At 34.9% G+C, this 27,425-nt stretch overlaps 1 pseudogene; it reads left to right on the top strand.

Annotated features, from left to right (window-relative positions):
* The first annotated feature begins 610 nt into the window (after positions 1 to 610).
* On the top strand, positions 611 to 6,004 carry LOC149241105 (ABC transporter C family member 10-like; annotated as a pseudogene).
* Positions 6,005 to 27,425: the final 21,421 nt, after the last annotated feature.

The raw sequence follows: 27,425 nt of genomic DNA, 5'->3' as shown, positions 1-27,425 counted from the left end.
AGGATGGCAACATTTACAGGTAATCTCATTACTCTGATTATATTTTTTATTTTCAGTCTGAGTTATCCTGTTTCTATTGTTTGAAATCACGGATTTTGCAACAAAATGGGTAGCATGGCCCTGGTCATATGGCATATATATAATGTGATATTCATATGTTTATAAGATTGTTATGGTAGATGAAACTTGTCAAGAACTTCTACAATTTTTTTATTAATTGTCTTGCATTGAATTGATTTATCAACCCAGAGCTCTGGAACAACTTTTGTGGCACCCCAAATGCATGGTCCCCTGCTCAACTTTGTGAAGAGAACTGCAGTTTACCCCTATCTCTCTACTCTGAATTACTACACACGTTCCATTTGACCTCATGCAGCAAACATGCTCTGATCGCATTCATACATTTAGTCTTCTTGCTGACATTCTGGTCCATCGTTCTCATCAAGTGGGTAAGGCGGACGAGCATACTGAGAAATGTGAAACCTCGAAAGCCATTTCGCACATGTGTTGCAGTGATAAATATTATTTTGGGTGCGATTAATTTGGGATTGGGGATTTGACTTTTACAAGAGAAATTGGGAAATGGGTTTGATTTAACTCCCTTGCACGAATGGCTTGTACTTTTAGTGCAAGGATTGGCATGGTTTACACTTGGATTAATAGTAACGAGTGGGCTAACGCGGTCTGTAACGACATTTGTGCATGTTTGGTGGATAATGTCATTTTTGCTCGGAACAGTGGATTGTGTTTCAACTAGACTGAATTTCATCAATGACAGAGAGCTTCCCTATGGCACTATTCTCTCCCTTGTTTCATGGCCAGCATGTTGCTTGATGCTCATTTATGCTGCAAAAAAGGATTTGAAGAGTTCAAAGGATGATCTTCTGTCAGAACCCTTTCTACGCAGGGATTACTGAAATCATGGGTATCTCAACTCCAGCCAGAGGTTTTTTGAGGAAGATTAGATAACATTGAAGTTAAATTCCATTGTAACTCCTTTTGCCAAGGCAGGATTCTTCAGCAGGATAACATTTTGGTGGTTGAATTCTCTTTTGTCCAAAGAAAAGAAGAATCCTCTAGAAGAAGATGATTTGCCTTGTGTGTGTGGAGATGATCAAATAAAGAATAATTATACAACATTTATAGAAGAACTGTTGAGGCAAAAACAGAAAAACCCATTTGGCACTTCATCAGTTTTCTGGGCTTTGGTTTGCTGTCACTGGAAAAATCTGGCAAGGACTGGGTTCTATGCTTTTCTCAAAATACTTACTCTGTCTTCTGGACCACTTGTTTTGAATGCTTTTATTGGATTTTCAGAAGGTAGACAGTCATTCAAATATGAAGGATTTGTTTTGGCAGGAACACTCTTTATTGCCAAGACCATAGAGTCCATATCTCAAAGGCAATGGTATTTTGGCACTAGACGGATTGGTCTGCAAATGTGCTCTTCACTCGTTGCAGCAATTTATCAGAAACAACTAAAGCTGTCCAATGAAGCTAAACAGGTACATACAGCCGGAGAAATCATGAATTATATGGCGGTAGATGCTTATCGTATTGGCGAACTTCCTTTCTGGTTTCATCAGACTTGGACAACAGTACTCCAGCTTATATTTGCTTTAGGCATCCTCTTCCATGCAATTGGATGGGCCACACTTTCGGCCTTGGCAGTTATCATCATTACCATTCTTTTTAACTCTCCATTGGCAAAGTTACAGCATAAGTTTCAAACTGAACTCATGTCAGCCCAGGATCAGTAGTTAAGGGCTACCACAGAAGCTCTGGTGCATATGAAAGTACTGAAATTGCATGCATGGGAGGAATGCTTCAAAGAAAGTATTGAGAAGCTGCACAAGGTAGAGTTCAAATGGCTATCTGTAGTTCAGTTTCGGAAAGCCTATAATTTGTTGTTGTTTTGGTCATCTCCCATTTTGGTTTCGACTGTAACGTTTATAACCTGCTATTTTTTTAAAATTCCTCTTACTCCAAGCAACGTTTTCACGTTCATAGCCACTTTGCGCCTTGTTCAAGAACCAATTCGACTAATGCCTGATGTAATTGCTGTTATCATTCAAGCAAAGGTCTCATTAAGTCGTATCATCAAATTTCTTGAGGCTGCTGAATTACAGGATCGGGTGGTTGAGCGTGTATTTCTTCAGAACTCTGACCACTCTCTTCTTATCAGTTCTGCAACACTAAGTTGGGATTCCAGTTCATCAAAGCCCGCATTGAGAAACATAAATATGGAGGTTAAACATGGCCAAAAATTGGCAATTTGTGGAGAAGTTGGATCTGGAAAATCAACTCTTTTAGCTGCAATACTTGGAGAAGTACCAAAGTTAAGGGGCAGTGTGAGTATGAATTATTTACCTCCTTAGCTTAACATTGTCAACCATTTAAATTGATTGATTCTCTTTCTTATTGTTCTCAACCCTGCCTCCGCAGTTGCAATTCTGTGGCACCGTCGCATATGTTTCTCAGACTGCATGGATTCAAACTGGAACAATACGAAACAACATATTATTTGGGCGTCCCATGGACGAGCAGAAATATCAGGAAGTTATCCTCAAGTCTTCGCTGGATAAAGACCTCCAGAATCTTCCCTTCGATGATCAGACTGAAATAGGAGAAAGAGGTGTCAATCTCAGCGGTGGCCAGAAACAGCGGATACATCTTGCCCGTGCCTTATATCAAGATTCTGATATTTATCTATTGGATGATCCTTTCAGTGCTATTGATGCTCATACAGCTACTAGCCTGCTTAAGGTTAATATGTCGATTTCCTTCTAATATAAAGGTTTTTAAAGTTATTATGTAGTTGTTACTAATTTTCTTGTTGCACCTTTATACAGCAATTATTTTCATTTTCTTTAGCTTCTGCAGATCCTATTAATCATGGATTTTGATGTGTAGGAATACATAATGGGAGCACTCTCAAACAAGACAGTAATCCTTGTAACACACCAAGTTGATTTTCTCCCGGCATTTGATGCTATTCTGGTTAGTAAACAGTTGTCCTAGCCATGTGGAAGCTGTTTGTTTGCTTGTATACAACATTTTGATGAAGTTTTTTAACAGATTGCACATAATTATAACTCCTGTAATTTTAACATATCTAATGCTCATAGCTTTGGCAATTTTTCTTTGAATTTCTACACTAAAGTTTCTCTCTTTTGTAGTTGATGGTAGATGGGGAGATTCATCAAACTGGGAAATATCAGGAACTTTTGGTCTCTAGTGAGGTATTTAGGGAGCTTGTGAATGCACACAGGAATACTGTTGGTTCCAATGAATCAGCAGCCACGATGCCATCCACAAAAGATGAACCGATTAATGAAGAGAGAGAAATTCAAAGGAGAAAATCACAGAAAGAACGACTGATTTCAAATAGAGCTCCCAAGGGGGATCAGCTAGTTAAAAGGGAAGAGAAGTAAGTTGGGGACACTGGTTTGAAGCCATATATTGACTATTTGAAACAGAATAAAGGTTTCTTATATTGTTCTTGTGCTGGTCTTGGTCATCTTATATTTCTGATTGGGCAGATTTCAGGAAATATTTGGATGGCTGCAAAGGTGCAAAGTCTTCAAGTTAGTGTATTAAGTTTAATAACAGTGTACTCAGCCATTGTGTTCACATCTATATTGTTCTTATTCCTTCAGTCATTGCTTTATGTTATTCTGGGGCTTGAGGCATCAAAGTCCTTCTTTTCTGAGCTTCTGAGTCCTTTATTCCGAGCACCAATGGCATTTTTTGATGCAACTCCATTGGGAAGAGTTCTGAGCAGAGTAAGTATTTTATGTAATCACTATGGGCTTCCTTCTTTTCTTTTCGATCCTTAAAAAAAAAAGTGAAATTTGATGTACATCAGGGTAGTAAACTACTGACATTTATCTTCCCCGCCTCCTTTTTCAAGTTTCTTCAAATTTCAGCATTCTTGATGTAGACATTCCTTTCTCTTTTGTCTTTTCCATGTCGTCTACCATGAATGCTTATAGCAGTCTTGGAGTTGTGGCTATTGTAACATGGCAAGTTTTGTTTGTAGCCATTCCAATGATTTATTTGACCTTTCAACTCCAGGTAAAACGCCACTTCATGCAAGTTTCTTGAGAAGACTCTGTACTTCACTATGAATATTGTGAGAGAAGCTATAATTGATTTTTTGTTTGTTCAATTTAATCAGAAATACTATTTTGCCTCTGCTAAAGAACTAATGAGACTTAATGGTACAACGAAATCACCTATTGCAAATCATTTTGGCGAGTCCATAGCAGGAACAATGACCATTAGGGCTTTCAAGGTTGAGGATCAGTTCTTAAAGAAGAACTTAGACCTTATTGATAAAAATTCGAACCCCTTTTTTCTACAGTTTCTCGGCAAATGAATGGTTGATTCAGCGTCCAGAGATGTTAAGTGCAACTGTTTTTTCTCCTCTACTCTTGCTATGGTTCTACTCCCAAAGGGCAGCTTCAATCCTGGTATGAACGATGAAACTAAGAGTCGTCTGTGAGAGATATCTACTGTTACTAGATGCTTTTATGTATACGATGATGATGCCTAACATTTGAACTGGTGCAGGTTTTGTTGGGATGGAACTATCATATGGTCTGTCATTGAACATGTCACTGGTTTCCAGTATTCACATCCAATGTACACTTGCAAACTACATTGTTTCTGTAGAACGCATCAAACAGTACATGCACATTCCTAGTGAGGCACCAACTGTTATAGAAGATTGCAGACCACCAGATAGTTGGCCTTCGCATGGGAAGGTGGAATTGCAAGACTTGAAGGTACCTGAGTTGTGCATTCCAACAAGATGAATGTGTTAACATTTATTTTTTTAACTAAAATTTGAATGGTTTATGATGTTTGCAGTCGAATATATTTTGATAAGTGTGCATATTAGATATAGAGCCAACAACCCCCTTGTTTTACGGGGCATTACATGTACATTTGAGGGAGGGCAAAAGATTGGCATTGTTGGGCGAATAGGAAGTGGGAAGACCACTCTCATTAGTGCTACTTTTCGATTAGTGGAACCTGCAGGGGGTAGAATCCTTATAGATGGTTTGGATACTACCTCTATTGGGCTTCATGATTTGCGGTCGCACCTTGGGATTATTCCTCAAGAATCAACACTTTTTCGAGGAACTGTTCACTTCAACTTGGATCCATTATCTGAGCACTCAGATTTGACAATTTGGGAAGTATGTAAATGCTATTCAACATAACATCTCATTGAATTTATCATATGTGGAATGACAATAGTAAATAATGCTTTGAATTTATTTTCTTTCTTTATTAAGGTTCTGAACAAGTGTCAACTTGGAGACATTGTAAGAGGGAAGGTGGATGGCCTAGATGCACCAGGTAAATTTTGTATTAAATATATATTTTTAAATGTCATGGAATTCTTTGACATGAGGCCAAGAATTTGGCTGTTAGATTTGCAAGTTTTTCGTGGCACTAAAAGATCAATAAAATGCAGTGGGGGACGATGGAGAGAATTGGAGTGTATGACAAATACAATTATTTTGTTTCAGACGTGCATTGCTAAGGAAAATTCGAATCCTTGTTCTAGACGAAGCAACAACATCAATAGACAATGCTACAGATGCCATTCTCCAGACAATTATTAGAAAGGAATTTGCAGATTGCACTGTAATTACCGTTGCACATAGGATACCGAATGTTATGGACAGTGACATGGTGGTTGCCATCAGTGATGGTAAGGCCCTGTAATTGTATCTTATCTCTGTGTTGTATGCATGGATTGGTTTCAACTAAATTTGTTGCAGTTGAGGAAATGGACAGTAGTGAAAGTGAGTCTATTCATTTCTACCTAATTTGAATGCTTTTGATTTGAATTCATGTAGGTGAGATGGTGGAGTGTGATCATCCATTGAAGCTGATGGAAAGGGAAGGATCGTTATTTGGAAGGCTTGTGATAGAGTATTGGTCCCACACATCAAATTCTCTTCTTCATGCAACAAGCACTAAATGAATAATCTTTCCGTCTCTCTGCCCAGATCATGAGATCTTTGGTCGATGCTTTAACTCTTGCATGAAGGGCTAATTGTAGCATTGGTGACCTTATTGTTCAATTGATGTATTCTCATGTTAGATAAGATCTCATTGTAGCAGCGATCAAAATGACAGGTCTACGAAAATCTAGGAGGCCAGTTGTTTAAAATTAGATCATCTGTTGTTGCAACCTAAATTTTCGTTCATAAAAAAATAATTTGAACAATGTGTTTTTGTGCACAAGGGCCTGAAAAAATCTCTGTTGAAATTTCTAAGTCTAACCTGTTAGAAATTCTTCCTGCACTATCTGTTTTATTTCACCTACTTGTTTAAATTTTTAACAAGTTATTTAACCATATAAATACTGAAAATAAACACAAATGCAGTCTCAACCATCTAAAAATCATCAACAAAGAGAATAGACAAACACACAAGTGACACCATTATTTTTGGACAATCTTCCCCGGAAAAACCCAACTTGGGAAAACTGGTGCAGCAGTTCTGAGGGTTTTATTACTAAGCAACACTTCTTGAATACAACTAGGGTGCCAAACTAGCTCACTCAACAGAGAAATCAATCTGGCAACCATGCCTCTATTCGGAAGCAGATATTCAGCAAGTCTGCTCCACGAAAATCTCTTTGACGCTTCTCAGAAGCTCTGAGTCAGCCCTCCTGGCCTCTGCGTCACTCAGAAGCCCCCTGTGTCAGCCTTCTGCTGCTCTGCACTGGCTCTCTGGCCCTCTGCGTTATCCACGCAGGCCCTGCGAGCCTCTGTGCAGTCACTCTGGCCCTCTGCGTGGCTCCTGCTGGCTCTGCGTAGCCTCCTTTGCTTTTGTCCTGGTCCTTTGGCACTATCTCTGCCTCTCTGCTATTCACTCATTGCCCCTCGCTGCAACTCGGATTACTTGTTCGAATTTTCTTAGCAAACCGTGCTCCTAAAAATCAAACTGACTAATAAAGCTTGGTATATCTCCAACTAACCCTCATGCCTCCTCTTATACTTTTTATGTCGAGTTTTCAACGGCCGAGATTAAATCTCTAATCAACGGTTAAGATTAGATTGGGCTTGATCCATGTTTTTTAGAACATTCTCACGCAATTTTATATTAATACCCATTAATATTTTAATTTTCCTAAGTTTAGACTTAGGAACTCCATTAAAACTATTAATTATTTTAATATCTTTCTAACCGGGTGGAATTTCCCCAAACCAATTCTCGGTCTTGGAGATCTCATGTGTTTCAACCTCTCCACCAATTTTCATGGCTGGACCACATCCGATGCTACCCCAAATCAACATTTCTTTCTATTATGATGCAAGTTTGGAAATGGTTCACCTATTTGAACCAAAATGGGTCTTGATGGATTGATTATTGTTGGGATTTGAAATAAAGTAGATGCAAGTTCTTTTCCCACCTTTCAATAGACTGTTATTGTCTGTATGAAATGGATGAACGCTCTATTTTATTATTTATGTGGAATGGATAAGGGGTATTTTACCCTCTCTCAATGATGTTATGAAAATTAAGTTCTCTAATTATTTATGAGAATCATAGGTTATGCATTCAAGATGGCGATGTGAGAACCCATGAGGTGTAGATCGGTTAGTTTGCATGGGATTTAGTTCCCACCAGGTCACAAGTTCAAACCTCATGGGGAGCGCTTGAGGATGGAGGCCACTTTGGGGGAATTAAACTTCCAAAGGGACATTTAGGCTCGGCCAAGTCCCACACTTGTATCTTGGTGATAAGCATCCCATTGTGGGTGGATCAGTCTTCTTCCATCCAATAAATGGGCTAGCCTAGGGCTAGGCTTAGCATAGCCAAAAATAAAAGAAGATGAGGATGTGAGAATCGTAAGTTATGCATCTAAGATGATGTAGCTTTGTCTTAAGCTACATTGGTTTTTAATTGGTGAATACTGCATTCTGTTTAGCAAAGAATTTGTGACTGCTTGTGTCAATTTCATAGAGTTTGATCTATTAGACACAATTTGTATTGTCCAAACATCTTCATTCTATTGTTTTGAATACACTTTGTCAAACTGCTAACAGTTTTAAGGTGAACAAAGATCAAAGCACTTCAGGTTGCTTAGTATGCCTAGCATAATAGTTTTCTTTGTTTACATGTATTTCCATGATTTGGCAGAGATTTATGTTGCACTGGTTGTAAGTTGTTAATGGTTTCAGATGTGGATTAGGATTAAATAGCTCTTCGAGGAAATGTAATGGTATGCTGGATTGCATTTGAAATATTTGTTTGGTGAGGCTTAGTTTGATGTTGAATTTGTGTATCTTTAGATCTCAAAATTTGGAACTATCTTATGTTAGGTTTGTATTATAAACAATGACTGAAAAACTTCATTCACCTCTTTTTTATGCATGTCATGACGTGGGTGTCGTTTGGTATTGTGTTGTAATCCATGACTTGTATAATGTGCTAACCAGGGGTTGCTTTAGCATGGTAAATGTGTGGCTGACACATACAATGCTTGCTATTTTGTTTTGACTATTTTACTTGTCCTCTGGAAGGAACTTGCAAAAGAAGAATGGAGATCAAGATGGGAAGACCAGCTCTACAATTTAAAGCAGAGAGCTAATGTTAGAGATGTGGGTCAAGCATCATCTTGGGGTGCCAGGATGCACCAGCAGAACTATTCGACTTCCAATTGATCAATTTGCTAGCTTTTCTAGATGCACTTATCATACAACAGACAAAGTGAAGAGAGGCTCTGTAACCAGGAGAAGCTGCATCAACTTTAGACCTTTTCTGTTGTGGCCTGCCCTGTTTATACTTACCCTGTTGCACTGTATGCTTGTAGATATGCAAGTTAATAACTGAGAATACTTTGAAATTGGTTTCAAAGTACGAGTTTAGTGAATGTCATGTTCTAAAGCTTATTGTGTCCATTCTATTTAGATATATCTGAGGCTAAGGATGTGTTGACCCTTTAGCCTTTAGGTGAAGGCTTATCATCCAAAGATCATATTGTATCTACACTTTCTTTGTATCATAAATATGCGGTTTCACTAAGATCAATAATTTTCATAATGGAGCAATGCCAACAGCTTTGGGACTTTATAACCTGAATTTTAGTAATTACCTTTGATGATTTGATATGTCGGGTCTTAGGCCATCCAAACCAACTTAAAATTTTAGTTATAACTCTACAATTTTTCTTGGAATGTAAATGAATGGAATGTCAACTAAAGCAGGAGGCTTACGGGACTATACTAAAGTTTTCTTGGTTGCTTCCTTAAAGACTATATGTTATATAAGAATCACAAATTGACAGAATGAGTTCAACCAAAGCAGGAGGCTTGCAGTACTGCATTGAACTTTTATGCTTGCGTCATTTTAGATAATATATGTCATATAAGCATCACAAATTGATAGAATTAACTACTCGTAATGGAGTTGAATTAGACATGCGGGTTACATTTACTTTGATATAATAAACTTCTTGTGCACTGGTGTTTAGATATGATTTGATGTGCTACTAGTGTAAGAGTGGTTATTGTCATTGTAAGTAAGGTGATTATACCAACAAATTTGTTATTAACTTGGCAGCAAGTGTGGCCTCCCCTTGTATGGGAATAATACAATGAAATGTTGTTGACTATCACCATTGAGAACAACCCACGGCTATATCATCATTTATTCTTAATACATACACATTTTTCTTGTAATTTTGCCCAGCCCACCATAGAATTTATGTGCATGTTGAAGGTGGTTGCTTATTTCAAATTGGGTAACTTGGCTTAAAATTATGAGTTCTAAACTTAAATCCTATTTCAATGAGCTGGCTACACATCTAATTTGTTCAACTTCAACCTTTGGAACTAAATGTATGCTGACTCTTTTTGCTGTGTCATTTGTTTCTTCTTTCTAAATGATGATGTGCCCAACCACATACTAGCACTTACAGTAATATATTCATCCAAATTTGTCATACGTTTGCATATTTTGTGCACTGTATGGGTTGCGATAGCTTTATAATTTTTGTACTCTTTAGACATTCTTTCAAGGGGAATGTGATGGCCTTTTTATTTTTGTACTCTTAGACACTCTTGGTAGTGCCAAATGGTACTTTGAAATATTGTTGTTATAAAATAATAGCTACATTGCACAAGCATCTAGAATGCCAAAACATTGGGAAGGTGGATATGATTGTTTATAACATCAAAGTTTCTTCACATTGCACAAGTATCTAGAATACAGGAACATTGGGAATGTGGATATGAGGGTTTAGAATAGTAAAGTTCCTTCCAAATTTACAAGAAACGTCAGGTTAGGAGTGGAAATACTATAAATTAAATAATTATGAAAAAATATTCTAAATCACAATACATCTTATAGTGAGTGGTGCATTGATATATCATATTTCAATTTATAAAATGTTTGAAGGTATTACTTACCAATGTTCAGATTACATTCATACCCTGTTTGAAGGTATTACTCACCAATGTTCAGTTTACATTCATACTCTGTTTGAAGGTATTACTTACCAATGTTCAGATTACATTCATACGCTGTTTGAAGGTATTACTTACCAATGTTCAGATACATTCATGATAGATGAATGTAATCCACGTATATTTGGTTAAATTCAAAACTGACTGAAATATAATGCCAATATTGGAATGTTATGCTTCTTATAAATGCATATACTCTACTATTTATTTCAATCAAAATGTGGGCTATTTCTGAACTATTTTGTCTCCTAGGAATGCTTCAGATTTTAGTATTTAAATTTTATTTCAATCAAATGCCTCCTATCTGTTGGAAATGCAATATGGTATATACTATAGTATATCAGACTTTACTATGTTAGTATACTGAACTATTCAACAAGTTACAATGTCTTCAACAAGTTACAATGTCGTATCGTTTCTTTCACCTCTTCCATTACAATATAATAGTATTTTCTAATAACACCTTAAATAGGTAGCATATGGAAAAATTACATCTCGGAAGAGGTACAAAAACATGTTCACATAAACAAAAACAACTACATGGATAATGGATAACCTCTACATGACATTACTATTATTTACCAAATAGCCATATTCGAATACACATAACTAATCATTTCAAGTATAACTCATTATTCATCCACCCTAGCTTTCAACAATGTCCATTCAAATGTTGCTATTTCTCCACACACTAATATTATTTGCAAAATGCCCATATTCAAAATACACATAACTATTACTTTCAACTCTAACTCATTATCATCCACCCTTTTTTCAACAATGTCCATTCACATGTCACTATTCTTTCACAAACTATTATTATTTACAAAATATCCATTTTCAGAATACACATAACTAACTATTGCAATTGTAACTCATTATCATCCACCCTTGCTTTCAACAATGTCCATTCACATGTCCCTATTCTTCCCCACTCTATGTTATTCTTCCCTTCTCTATACATGTCCTTATTCTTCCCCACTCTATGCTATTCTTCACCACTCTATGCCTTACAGCATTTCCTTTGCAACATAAGGTGCAAATGCTAGTTATAAAATATATTTGAAAGTATCAGATATGTTACGAAGAGGTTGAATAAACTATCTACCGTCTTTTTGGTTGAATAAGCTATCTATCGTTTTTTTTTTAATAAAAACCAATTGCAATTACACCATTATTTTGAATATCATGAGTAAGAAAACACATCTAGTGATCTACCATAAATCCATCTTAATCTCGAATCAATTAACCACTCACACCCATAATAATTAACCTTGGTTAAGACATCATCTCCTTTTAAGTCTATTCTTATCTAGATTCTCACGAGTATGACTGAGCATCTAGTGATCTACCATAACTTCATCTTAACCTCCAATCCATCCATTAACCACTGAGAACGGTAACAACTAAACTTGGTTAAAACATCATCTCCTTTAGGTGTATTCTTTTCTTGTTTGTAAGGGACTTAAAATAATATCATCTCCTTTAGGTGTATTATTTTATTCTCTACAAGGGACTTGAAATAGCTTATGAACAAAAGAATCCGATCTCAAAAGTTGTCTATTGGCTTCCTAAGCATTACTTTACTAATAGCTTTGGTGATTTCAAGTTCTTGTTTTGTAGTTATGTTGTCATATTCATGACCTTTCAAAATGGTGAGATTCCAAATGTTTCACCATATTGCATTTGCATATTATGGAAAGTGGTTTCATTCCAAATGCCCACAATATGATTGCAAACTCCAAATTATCCTTGTTTCTCTATTTAATAACCAGATTTAATATAAACCTATAAGTTTGATTATATCGAATTGATATTAATATATTAAATATGCTTCATCCATGGAGGATAATGAGAAGATGATTTTCTTCATTTGAAATGTAAAAGTTGATGCAAGATTGTCAACTCCAAAGAAATTGATTATGGTTTTCCAATTTCATATTTTGAAGTCTAGGGGAAGCAAAATCAAAGTGGATATTAAGAGAATAGTATCTAGATTTCAAAAGAACATTGCAAGAAAATATTCTACAACTCATGGGTCTCAGGTGTATACTAGAATTCCCACAAGTGAGAATGCACCTTGGCAAGGAGAAGGCAAATAATTATGGATTTTTCACATTGGTACACCAGTGTGGAATACTTATTATTATAATATATCTCACCGATCACATTAGAACCTTCTACTTTATGCTTAGCATCAATATATGATCGATTATCACGTTTATTATCATTTTTCTCTCACACCCCACTATTTGAAGCATAAGAAGATGCTATGTTGTGCACTACCATGATTACATACGATGTCAAATCAAATCAAATAGAAAATTAATTTTTAAAATTATATTTTCCTCCCGAATAAAAATCATATATAACTACATCCTTATCCTCATTCGTAACTATAAGAATGAGAACTTGGTGGAATTTTAGTTGCAATTTGTAATAAGAAAAGTCTATTATTAACTGACTAGAACATGGCTTTAGAAATTATAGTGAAGATGAATGTAGATGATGTACATGCCATAACATAAGTGATAGTAGAGATGATTGGGAGCATTATGTATCAAGAAGTTCATATGAACTTTTCTCATGGGTAGTAATGAATGAGCTCAATCATCCATAATGTGCCCTCATTTGTTATGACAAAAAGCATTTATTTTTTATTGTAGGTTTGTCAAGGCCCCACTTCTTTAAAGAATGAAAATTGGTATATATTACAACACTTTGACAATATTAGAGATGTCAAATCACCTTGTAAAAAATGTTTAAAGATCTAGGTCCTTTATGATATTTCTCTGTGCATATATTTCACTAAGCCTTGATATGCTAATAAAATGAATTCTCTAAATTGAAAAATATTTTTCTGGTCAAACTCTATTCCAAAAACTCACTTTAATAAGAGTGTGCCTTCATCCTTGACCAACTTTGTATGGGGAACATAAACATGGTAAAGTCTTGGTAAGGTCATAAAGGCGGGAATTGAAGATTCACTCATCAACATTTTATTCAAAAGCATCCAATTTCGTGGATTCCTCCTCATTGGTTCAACAAAAATTTCCATCCAACATTAATTTAATATAAGATGGTCAACCTTCAAAATTTAATAATTCATAATCAAATCTTTCAAAGAAATGTTTGAAAAAATTATATTCTTTCCTAAAACTCAACATGTCATGATTATGTGAAGCGGACTCCAAAAATTGCAACAAAAATTAATGTGATTTAGTTTTGTAAAAATCGAGTCAATATGAATTTGGAAACATTTCCATGTTATGTTTTAGTGAATAAACATAAGACTATTTAAATGACCAAGGAAAGAAGACAAAAATGTAAAATTGAATCATAATATTATCAATACCAAATGAACAATGTTAGCATTTTGCAATATGAAAAATTCTTGCCGCACTACTAAGGTTATAAGTCACGTGGAGATCACGCAAAGAAACATTTTAAAAATAAGTTTTGATAAATGTAACTTTGAATCTAGTAAGCCTCGATAAAGAGAAAAATAGAGGCACGGACCCATCCTCATCCTTATCAATGCTTCATGAATTGAGATTAATATGAATTTATATTTATTCATTATTATGTTCTTTTTATTCAAACATTTGATATTTTTCTTTTAATTTTTATGATTTCCAATTTTTATTATTCTTATGTACCATACATATCTTATCCATAGCAATGTTGTAGATAAATATTAATTAGTTTACATCTCATCGACACTTTGTTGAAGATCCACCTTAACTAATTTTTATTTTCATAATGATATACGCATTCCACATAAGAAAACTAATATTGAACTAAATACTTCTTATTCTTTGAATTACCTTACTCTCCAGAGGGAGATTTCTAGATGTCATAAGATAACTAAAGATTGAATACAAATTTTTACATTGTTAGTGTACTCCAACAAAAAAGCCTATACCATGAGCACCTAATCATCATGATACATATGTCAAAGCCATGAGAATTACTAATGGAATTTTAAAATAAAATTTAAAATTAATTCTAATAATAATAAACAAGGTCGTTATCCAATATTTTAAGTTTCACTCATTTTGTTTAAGTATCTTTTTAAATGCTTATATTGAACACCATGGCTTTATAAGTTCCATTAGATTAATTTTTTATTGGTTTTTTCCAATTGCACTACATTAGTCAATTGACAACTTCAAAGAAACATTATTGTTTTATCTAATATTTAGATAGTCCAGGTTTTTTGTTTTAGTATTTATATAAATACCTACCGAATAACTATATAATATATCTAAATTTAAAGTTTGTCTAGACATTCAATGTACCTTGTACAAACATTTGCAAATAATGTGCACTTATGATTAGACCAATCACACTATTGTATATTTCTTTTATGATGACTAAATAATATAAAAATCATATTGAAAGTCAATTGGGCCTAAATAAGATTTCATTTGATATATTGAACATAGTGAGAAGAGATTTGTTCAATAAATTTCAAACACTACAACACATGACTTTCTCCAATTTTAATGAGATTCACATATGGGAAATTTTGGTTTATATGATTGCAAACTCAGCATAATCGTTGTTTTTTCTATTTAATAACAATATTTAATGTAAACCTATGAGTTTGGGTGTATCCAATTGATCTCAATACATTAATTTGCTTCATAGAAGGAGGATAACAAGAATATCTTGTCTTTGTTTGGGATACAAGAACTTAGCAAGATTATCAACTACAAAGAAACTAATTTTGGTTTTCCAATTTCAAATTTTGAATGGTAAGGAAAAAAGTCATAGAGGATATTAAAACAAAAGTATCTAGATTTGAAAAGAACAACTTTTGGTGCAAGGACAAATTTATGGGTAGAACTTTTCTTTTCTGAGAAAGAAAAGCTAGTTTTTGTTAACTAGGAAGCTTCGAGTGGAGGCAATAAAGTCAACATGGGGATCATAACCTACAAAAATTCATGCGTTATCTAATTTTATCATCTAATAATTATTGGCCCCAAATGTTTCTGTAGTCTTAAATCCCTGCTTTCCTTGCAATGAGACCAACCCCACTTTATTTTTTGGTTCCAAAAGAACATAACCAAATATGTGGAGAAGTTTACTGCATATGAATTCCAAAATTAAACGAGACTTCCAATGTTTCCCTGACTATGAAAATTAAATATGATGGTAAAGGAGGAGATATTATTTGCAGAGAATTAAAGGATGTTGAAATAGTAAAACAAAAGAAACAAAAAAAATGAGCACGATGGATTAGTGGACACCAGAGGGACCACAAAATCTAGCAATGAAGTATTCCATCTATATATTTGTTAGACTCGAGTTTTTCCTTTGGATTGTGAGCATCAATATGTTTAATGGTATCATTTCAAGAAAGTATAGTATGACTCACGAGACTTAGCGGTACACTTGAATTCCCACAAGCGAGAATTCATCGTGGAAAAGACAGGGTAAATAATTGTGGATTTTTCACATGGGTACATGAGCGTGGCATAATTATTATTAAAAGATATCTCATCTCTCATATGTGAAGATTTTAATTTATCCCCAACATCAATATCTAATTAAATATCAAGCTCATTATATTTTCTTTGTCAATTGCATACGTCAATTCAAATAAATAAAAAACTAATGGTTAAAAAGATATTTTCCTGTGAAATAAAATATATATATATATATATATAACTACGTCCTTATCTTCATTCTTATTGATAAGAATGAACATATGGTGGAATTTTACCTTCAATTTGTAATAAGAAAACTCTAATAGTGATGTAGTAGAACATGACATTTGCAATTACAGTGAAGATAAATAAAAATGATGATCATGTCATCACATACGTGATACTAGTGATGAATGGAGCATTATGTATCAAGAATTTCATATGACCACTTGTCATCGATAGCAATGAATGAGATTGAATATCCATAACGTGCCCATGTTTTCTATAATACAAAAGCATTTTTTTCTATATTAGGTTTATCAAGACCCCACTTCTTGAAAGAATGAAAATTGATTGATAGTAGAGCACGTAGACAACTTTAGAGATTTCAAAGCACCTTGTATGAAAGGTTTAATGATATATATACTTTATGATATTTATTTTTAAATATAATTCATTAAGATTTGATATACTAATAAAATGAATTCTCTAATTTGAATAAGATTTTTCGTTTCTCATTTGTGATGGTGAACCTTTATCTAGAAGCTCACTTCAACAAATGTTTGCCTTCATCCCTTGATTGGATTTACATAGTGACCATAGACATGATTAATATTGATATGGTCCTAAAGGTTGGGATTTGAAGATTCACTTATCAATATTTTAGTCAAAAGCTTCCAGTTTCATGTACTCCTCTTCATTGACTAGACAAGTTTTCCTTTCAACATTTGTTTTTTTAAGAGCACGATCCTTTACAATTTAACAAATCATAATCTCCTCTCTCAAAGAAAAGTTTGAACAAATTATAGTCTTTCCTACAAATCAACATCTTAGCACTATAGTGAAGAGGACTTCGAAAATTCCAACAGAAATGAAAATACTCTAGTTGTGTCAAAATTTAGTCAATATGGACTTGGAAACATTTTCATGCTAAGTTTTAGTTAATAACCATAGGATTATTTCAATGAAAATAGGAAAAAAGAAAAAAATGCAAACTTGAATCATAAGATCATTGGTACCAAAAGATCAATATTATTGTTCTGCAAAATAACAAATTCCCACTTTCGTTACCTAAGTTATAAGTCACATCAAGGTCACCCCAAACAACATTTTAAAAAGTAGTATTGATAAATGTAATTTTGGACCTATTAAGGCCCAATCGAGAGAAAAATATAGGCACATACCCATCCTCATCCTTATCGATGCTTCATCGCTTGGGTTAAGATGGATTTATATTCATTCATATATTATTATGTTATTTTTATTTAAATATTTGTTATTTGTTATTTTTATGATTTTCTTTTTCATTTATTATTATAATGTTACATTACATATATTATCCTTAGCATGTTGTTAATTAATTTCAATCTTGTCCACACTTTGTTGTAGATGCACCTTAACTAATTCTTATTTTCATAATAATATACAGAGCCCGTACAGTGATGTGTGATTTGACGGTAAGTCACATGGGTGAAGCCCAGGCAGACCGAAGTTCAAATCTCATTGAGTACAATGCCCTGCTATGGTGGCAACTAGAGGGGCGGATTCCCCTTTCCCGTGAGTCTGCTCTTGCTAAAATCATAGGAACTTAGTATACCCGACTTGCAGGTGGTTGGTTATGCTCTTGGTGTTATAGTGGCAGCTATGAGGTTTGATCCTGGGTCTCCCATAGATTAGGCCTGGCAGTTACCGATTCACCATGTGGTTAAAATATATATATATATATAGAGAGAGAGAGAGAGAGAGCCCACATAAGGAAATTACTCCTTAACTAAAATCTTCTTACTGTTTGAATTACCTTACTCACCATCCAGAGAATTCTACATGCCATAGGATACCTAAAGATTGAATGAAAATGCTAGACCTTGAGAACCTAATCATCATGATGCATATGTCAAAACCATGAATTCCACTAATGGAAATAAAATAAAATTTAAAACTATTTCCAATAATAATCAAAAAGGTCATTATCCATTATTTTAAGTTTCACTCCCTTTGTTTAAATATCTTTTCAAATGCTTAGATTGCACACCTTGGATTTATAACATCCATTATTCTAATTATTAATTGATGTTTTTTATTTCAATTACACTAATGAATTGATAACTTGAAAGAAACAATATTTTTTAACAATCTTTTCAACGACCTTGCAATTATTCATAACCTTAACCATTTTGGTACAATTACAAATGCTAGAGCATGGGACAAGAAAACTAGGGCCTTGTGGGGCACAAAAGAAGGTGCTAGAAAGAGGAACTACTCATAGTGAAGAGAATTTGCAAGTTCTAAAGAGTCAATAAGTATGAGTCTTCCTTGTGGGGCACACAACAAGGTGTTAGAAAGAATAAATACTCATAGTGAAGAGAATTTGCAAGCTATAAAGAGTAAAAAATACTAAGTTTTCTTTGTTAAATTATTTCATGTCAACTGGTTATTAATAACTATGCACAATTGTTGAGAGTTACTTATCTTTCCCCCTTATGGGGTGGAAAGTTGTAGATATATAAGGTGCAACTAAGCTTATAGTTGGGTGGAAAATTACTCTCCCTCAACTAGTTGACTCGACATCTGTTAAAATTTGATAACTGCTTGAATTTTGAATCTTCCTTGTTATGAAATTCATGTATTTCAAACTATTCATTTGTAACTCCACAAATTAACATTTTTCATTAAGAGAGATAAATAACATACAAGAGGAGAGGGAGACCCTTGGAATTGATATTTCATTGTCTCTCCACCTTCTTATTCTCTTATTTAAAAATATTTACAATATTTTCCTAATCCCTAAAGATTAGGTGCAACATTCCCCCCCTAATCTGAAGGCATGTTGTTGAGTCCAAACATCATTCTGAATCTTTCAAACTTTTGACTTCCAAGCACTTTGGTGAAGATGTCTACAATCTACTAATTTGTGGAAAAATGGCATATGTGAATAGTCTTGGCCTCAACATGATGTCAAATCAAATGATATTTTGTATTGATATGATTGGTTTGATCATGGAACTTTGGATTCTACATCATCATCAACTTCATTTTATCATGTTCTAAATCAAAATATGAGCCAAAGTTTGTTTGTTTATTTACAAGCGCCACCAATAATGATTTTTTTAAGTGGAATTCTTTAGTGTTGTGTGAGGGACTAATATGGATCCTACACTACTTCCCAATGTCTTCCTTTGATTTTCCATAACCATTCTTTGTTTGTGGCTTAGTTGGGTTATCGTGGGAGGTCCACATTGACTCTATTCCTTTCCCTTTTCCCGTTGTGAAGAGAATTTACAGATCTAAAGTCTTCCTTCTTTTGTTTAAATTTTTGTTCTATTTTGATAACATATCAGTATGTTGCACCAAGTGAGGAGATGTCCAAGAACTCAATTTTTATTTGGATGTATTTGTGCAGACAACCATGATAATTGATCACCAAATGTTGCTCTGTGTCTTGGATACCCAACTTGGTGCACAAGGTATGAAAGATATTTGTGAACTCTGGTACTGCTTGGTCCCTTTCCTATTATAGTGTGGTCCACCTTATGTACTGGTCTTCATAGTATGGCATAGGGTAGAATTCTTGCTTGAGGGCATCCACAAAAATGGCCCAGGTGGGGACTTCCTTGTTACCCTAGACTCATCTTTAGTGAGTCTGTCCTAGTAACTTTCCCACCAATATTTGACACAGGGAAGATATTTTAAGAGTGTGAAGGTAATTTTCTCATTTCAGAAAATTTTTGGACTGCATAATATCCCTCTAGCAGATTAAACCATTTTTATAAATATTTTACATCTATTTTTCCTTCGAATAGGGGGATGTTGAAGTTAACTTGTACTTGGGAGGGTGCCAAGCTTCCAAATCTCTGCTTGTTGAATGTTTTTTGACATCTATTTGGAGTTGTCAGAGGATATCGGTGAAATTGTCCATGATTTCACTCCTTTGTCATGTAAATGCTTCCTTGAGCAACAGTTTATAGGATCTCTTGCTCTATAAAAAAAAATTTGTCTGCCATGTGAGGTTGTCAGCGTTAGTTAGGACAGTCTTGCAAAAGTTGCAATAGTTTGAGTCCAAGCTCCTTGCACCTTGACCTCATTAGGGACACATGCTAAAAAATAGACAAGAGGATATAACTTTTATACCAATGATCTAGATTATTGGAGGAATGAGACTTAGAGAGTGACAAAAGAATAAAGACTAGAAATTCCCAGCAAACCACCCATCCTAGTACTACTTTTTCCTAAACATGCTTACCTACAAAGTTCTCATTAAATTTGATGCATTAATGTTGTTTTGATTCAAGTATCAGCGTTAAGAGTGAAAAAGGAATATGTTGTAGTGTATGAGAGAAATATTTTGGAAAAAAATTATAAAAAGAATTGAGAATAAGCCAGAATTCATAAGATAAATATTGTAAAACAACATTATAAAGATAACTAAGAATATGACACCATGCGTAAAAGAGATGTTGCGGGAAAATAATAAAATGGAACCAAAATATTTATTGAACTGATAATATCCCATGCTACTACATTATGAAAAAAACATGCTTTCCTCCCAGTGAATTCCCTTATTTACAATTTTATGAGTGTCTTTCCACTAAAAGTTATCCCCGCTTATATTTCAAAATACAATGGGAAAATACTAGGGTTTACAAAATCCATGGGTGAATATGATGTTAAAAACTAAATCATCGTGCGATTAGATTCTCACTTCACTATTATGATTTATTTATTTATTTATGTTATCATGTATATCCATGATTTTACAAACATTGGTAGAAAATTTATCATTATCTATGGTAATTATAATCCACCCAGATCAATGTTCTAGAACATTAGTAGAAGTTGAAGGAGGAACTATACATTTAGGATTCTCCAATTACATCTCAAGAATAGGCTATTATGAAGGATTTTATTTCAATATGACTTTAGGTTCCTTTACTTCAACTTCTTGCTGAATTCTTGGTTTCTTTCCTAATTGTTCCTCTTCCATTTCAATATCTAATTATTCACGATTTGGCCTTTTTAAGCTCTTTCTCCTTCATTTTAATGGTTTCAATTGAAATTTATTTCTACCCCATAGTTTGACTTCAAGGTTGATCCAATGGTGGCTGATTTCTAATCCAAACTTCTAGATTTGTTAGTTTCTCCAACTCAGGCTTACTATCATGAATGTAAGGTGATGAGCGAGTGTTGAGGCTTGGTTTTGCCCGATTTTGACACACTTTTCCAAACTTTACCTCTCCCTTTTGAACTATCTTTAACCCATATTATGCCTATTTCGTTATAATACTTAGGTCTTTGCCAAAAGGGTGTCGTATGCTGAAGGTATGCAAATTAATATGAAAAAACACTTTTTACCTTAACCTTAAGCATTCCTTATATCTAGTTCTTCTTTATTTAATTACCATGCCAACTAATCTATAGTTCTTGTACATATTTGTTTTGATTTGAAAACAGGCCCGCATTTCCTGCAGATAGCTATGCGATCCTATTTCTTGCAAACACTCTGGAATTCGTGCAGCTACGGATTTCCTGTAACCGCCTAGATTTCTTACAGCAACATTGGTAGTTAGCTATGTTTCACGAATTTCTAAGTCAAACAGGAACATGGGTTTTGTGGGGTATATATGGATTTTGTCCTATTGGCCATTTCAGATTTGCCAACGTTACCGCCTAGGTTCATAAACCTTCTCTTGTTGGCCATTTGGAGGAAAGTTATAGCCATGTAATGAATTTCATTTAATCCATGCTTTTAGTTATGGATTAGACCTAGTATGGCTAAATTTGATATTTTGTAACAAGACTGTTAGTCAATGAGTTAGATTTGTAGTCTTCCTTACTTCGAACCATATATGGGCCTTTGTAATTGTATAAATTCTCTTCTAGTTTACATGATAGAGGGTGTTGGGTTGGCTTCAGCTAAGACTATATATCAGATTGTACTCGACTATATATCTTTTATATTAATACAATATTATATGTTTTGTCTATTGCATTGAGCAATCTCTTCTAATTTGAAGGGGTTGTGGGTAAGGGAGGGCCCCCTTTACTCACAACTTCGTAGTTTAGTGTTTATGCATTTTATTTATGTTATGTAATAATAATATGTTCTTGCAACTAATGCACCCTTTCTGATATATCAACAACAAATGATTGAATGAACTACTTTCATCTTAAAGTGTGGAATTCATTTAATTAAGATTTGATTTATAATGCTGAGTGAATTTATGAGTTTGTTGTAAGTTTGAATTTTGTATCTTTTCCTAATCATCATCAGCAATACTAGAGAGTTGTAGAGGGACGTTTGATCCACTCTGTAGCCTTTGCTGCTAAGTGATTGATGTAGGAAAGAGTCATTAGTTTTTTATGATTGGCTAGATAGATTAATCAGCACTCACAGTGTTAAGCCTACATATATTTCGCACAACATCTCACAAGCTTACCTACGCTACGCTGATGATTTATGTTACTCAAATTATAAAGCTATAATTTGACTCAACATTTTGGTGTCGTTGCCATGGAGGTGCTAAGGGATAACACTGAATTGTTTTTGTATTATATGTATTTTTTGGAACTTTTAGGACTGGGCGAGTTGAAGTGGTAAGATGAAGGGAAAAGCCTACGCACCTGAGGAGGTTAGAAATTCGCCAAAGTCATGTCCTGATTGTTTGGTAAGTAATTTTTTTGAATTTGATTGCATAGTAGATGATAGGGTCCAACATCTACAAATGTCTTTTATGGTGGTGTGAGCACCACTTCATTTACTAATACAGTGGCAAGGAAGAAGAAGTTTGCAAGATATAAGACAATAAGAGAAGAAGAGTCCTAAAAGGAGGTCTATGATCCTCAAAAGATCCAGAACATATTCCTGCTTTTGCGGTAGCAGCTTCTGCAGGAAAATCCTTTGTTGCTACCCATTTTGAATTTCCTGTCACAAGAAAAGCCACATCTTTTCTTAGTTGTCAACCTAAAATGGAATTCCTTGGCAATCCTATTCAAGAACTAGAATTTCAAACCATTGATTCCGCAGAATGTGTATTTTACAAAGGTCCCACTTACTTTTGGTCCAGAATGTCCTATGAACAGGGGACTAGTCACACAGATGGATACGATGAGAAGCAAGAAGAACTAGTCACATTCGAATTCCCTATCACAGAGGCTAGTGGAGCTACCAAGATGAAGAATATTCCTCCCTCAGCCTTGCCTAACTTTCATGGGATTCCTAGTGAAGATCCTGATTCCTTTGTGTTCAATTTTGATGTGTTATGCAAGAGATATGACTATTCTTCCAATGCTCAGAAGTTGAAGTTGTTTCCTTCAACATTGAAAGATGTAGCTCTCAAGTGGTTTATGGGATTGGCTTCAAACTCCATTACATCCTTGGAGGAAATGAAAAGGGTATTCTTGAAGAAATATCAAGATTATTGCAAGACTAGGGACCTCAGAGAATAAATTTTTGGCATGACTCAGAAGGAGGGGGAGATTCTTGAGGACTTGGTGGAGAGATTTCAATATAATCGATAGAGATCCAAAATGAACCAACTAAGCAAGGATACTAAAAGAACAAGTTTTCTTAGAGCAATCAGACCAAAATCTCTGGAGATTTTGAACTTAATGGGGGGAGGTGACATATCCAAGTTAGGGTATGATGAGGTATGTGAGATATGTCGGTGATATTCAGGAAGAAATTCTAAAGTTGGGGGAGGAACAAGAGATACTTCTTCCAAGATTGTTAAGTCAGTTGTTGGAGATGGAGTAACCAAAGCTGAAATGGGTAACTTATTTGCAAATTCTAAAACTAATATTCTTAGCACATGATCTTCTCAATTGGATGTTTTGCAGGCTAAGAAAAAATAGGAAAAACAGGAGGAACTGGAGAAAGCCCTGTAGTGTTCTGTTCAAAATGCAGGAAGAAGCATGCCTTGATGGAATGTCCTACAAATAGTATATAGGTATGTCAAATCTGTGAAGCAGAGCATTCCACTAATAGATGTCCTTCACTTCCTAAAACTAAAGCAACATATCTAGCAGATCAAGGAGTTGACAATGCACTTTATGCAATGGCACCTCAAAGACCATGGCAACTACGTGCTGTAAGGTATGGATTAGTCAGATTATCAAGTTCCTTATACTCAAAATTAGATGTGGAATATTCTGATTCTCTGGTAGCCTTAGCCTCCACAACACCCTTGGCAAGGGAACTTTCCTTACCCTACCACTCAGAATTTTCCTTCTCAAAACTTTTATCGACCACAGCCTACACAACAACAAATGATTCAACCTCAACAGTAGCAACTTCAGTTGCCTGCCCCACCAAATCAACCTCGTCCTACACAGCTTCCTGCCCAACCAATGTCTAACCCCAATAATGAAACCATTGAATCCTATCACAACATTTGATTGGTCACTTATCCCACTTTTCCTACCTACTGTATTGCACCATAGTCACTGCAAGAAATTTATGTTCTTGTGTTACAAGAATTTCTTGTGTCACTGCAGGAAATCCAACTTAAGTCTGAAAAGGTGGTGACTTAGCTCGGAAGATTTGAAGAGATTGTAAAGGAAGATACTCTAGAAATGCCAGAAGTTGAAACCACACCTGAACCAAGAGAACAACCTGCCTCAAGGCCACAAGAACCTTCCTCATCTCATATGATCCAGCCTCCTTTTACAGAGAGGTTGGAAATGAAACTAAAACAACCTAAGTTTGATCTTGTGTTTGAGCTAAGAAATGTATGCATTAAGATCCCATTACTGCAATAAATTAAATATATCCTCGTCTATGCCAAAACAATAAGGGAGCTATGTACTAATAGACGAGGAATACAAAAGAGAGAACTCTCTACAATTCAAGTAGGTGGAAAGCTTCCAAGTTTAATGTCTACCAGATTTGTTACTGAAAAATATGCAAACCATGGAATCCCTATCATTACCACCTTTATCAATGGACAACCTATAAAAAATACTTTAATTGATTTGGGTGCAGCCATTAATGTGATGACTATGGAGATCTTATCTAGAATAGGAACCTTTGACTTATTGCCTACTCCTACCATGTTAGAGCTAGCAGACAGGTCTAAGATAAAGCCAGTGGGGGTATTAGAAGACATTGTCATCTCATTAGATTCTTGGAAGTACCCTGTAGATGTTTCTGTTCTTCAACTCAAAACCAACTTAGGAGGGAATCCTTTGATCTTGGGGAGAATGTGGTTAGCCATGACATATGCTTATATAGGGTGTAGTTTAAAAAACATGACCATTGTTGGAAATAATACTGAGAAGGGGGTGAATCAGTATTATCATATCAATAATTTTTCATTTCCCAAACAGATTTATATACACTACTTCTGTGAAGTGAACAAGCGTGTACACGCTATTGTGATTAGAGAAACCAGCGTATACCCAAAGAACTTGTGATTTAGTTAATTTATCATGTGTTGATTTATAACCAGTGACTTATTAAATAGTGCAGTAAAAACAGAATAAACCATCACACATAAGCAACACACATGAACACCAATATCTAAGGTGGAAACCCAATGTGGGTGAAAACCACCTACTAATGTCATCTCTGTCTTCTTTTAATAATAAGAAAATTTGTTTACAATCTTGTGCTAGTGCAGACTCATACCAGTACGCAGGCACCCACCTACAAAAGGCTACAACCTTCTCTCGTTTTCCAGCTTCTGCTGGAAGGGAGCTACAATCCCCTAGCTCTTGTACCAACCAATGTGGTTACTAGTATGGAGGCACCAGCCTACAAAGGCTACGACCTTCTCTCCTCCTCTAGGGACCATGTTTCATAAATTTTCAAACTGGATGCCCTTGGTACACAACAATACACATGAAGGCCTCGTTTCATCAAATTTTCATACTAGTCCCATTAGAACTTTCAAACTGCATCAACCAATAATCAGTTAATCTGATGAGTCATATCACTATCACTAGAACACTGTGTTGAACCCAGAAACTTGCATCGTCATTTAGAACTAGTTGCAACCTCAAAAATCATGCATCAGAGTGTATACGCTACTTTACTGAACCCAACCTGTGTGTATACACTACTTCCTTCAATCAAACTTGCGTATACCTTCAAAACTACTGAAACCTAAAACTTTTGAATCAAGTTTCTACCAACTAGCATTATACTAAACATCTATTTTCAATTTGCAGAGCTTCACACAGGCAGTAGTAGAGATCACCCTACTTATAAAATCAAATAATCAGATATCAAACACCTTATACATTTAGTTTTACTTTCATATCTAAGAAGACTTCATTGACAAACAGTAGTAAAACAACATAACTGATTAGATAGATCAGTCAGACCTGAAGACAAGGCTTTTCTTTTGTATACGCTACTTGGAAGAGTATAACGTGCATGTACAAGCGCTTTTACTGAGAGGAAGCACCGTACATATATGTAATATTAACTCATAACTTCGTTGATATTTCGGACTTCAGACAAACCCAAATCATGACATTTAAAGGATAAAACAGGTGTACACAATTATATCTGGCCCAACCAATATCATCATTCAATGATAAGTCATTTCAAGTCTCATGATCCTAATCCAACATTGCATTCAAGGTGCACAAAATATTTCAGATCAAATCACCAACATTGCCCCTGCAACATAAAATATACTTCAAATAGAAGTATTCATTAGAAATGCATTCACTTGCACACACTGGCCTAATGATCTTCTCCTCCTTATATAGTTTTAGGCCTTTCTCAATACCTCAGACCAAAACCACTTAGGACCAATACCTTGGACCAAATACCTCGGACTAATAACTCGGACCAAATACCTCAGACCAAATACCTTGGAGCAAAACCTTGATTTTCCAACACGTATGCACTTTTCCTCTTATGAGAGTGCGTGTATACGTATACGCTCTTTTTGTTTTGTGTACTAGCATGTATACTCTGTTTTGATGAAGTGGACATGCGTATGCTTCTTAAACTGCTTTACATCAACCTTTTCCTTCAACTTCTTTATTCTGGTCAGTATACATTAGTTCAATGTTCCTGTTCTTCTATACCACTTCCTTGTTACCTCTGAATATTCATGTTGTACTGTGAGTTTCCTTTTATCAAAACTGAATTGACTTGTGAGTGAGTTTCCATCAAGGACAACACTTGTATCATAATTCCAACAATCTCCCCCATTGGACTTTATGGCAACCATGATGGTGTTGATTACTGTAAGCTATAGAAACTGTTAGAGATAGCATGCAACACCAAAATACTCTCCCCCTTTGACATCAAGGGAAAAGG

Source organism: Pinus tabuliformis, chromosome 8 (assembly GCF_031772625.1).
Source record: "Pinus tabuliformis cultivar Carrire ecotype Pingquan chromosome 8, CPIR1, whole genome shotgun sequence".
Taxonomy (NCBI): domain Eukaryota; kingdom Viridiplantae; phylum Streptophyta; class Pinopsida; order Pinales; family Pinaceae; genus Pinus; species Pinus tabuliformis.
This window is presented reverse-complemented; position numbering and strand designations above follow the sequence as displayed.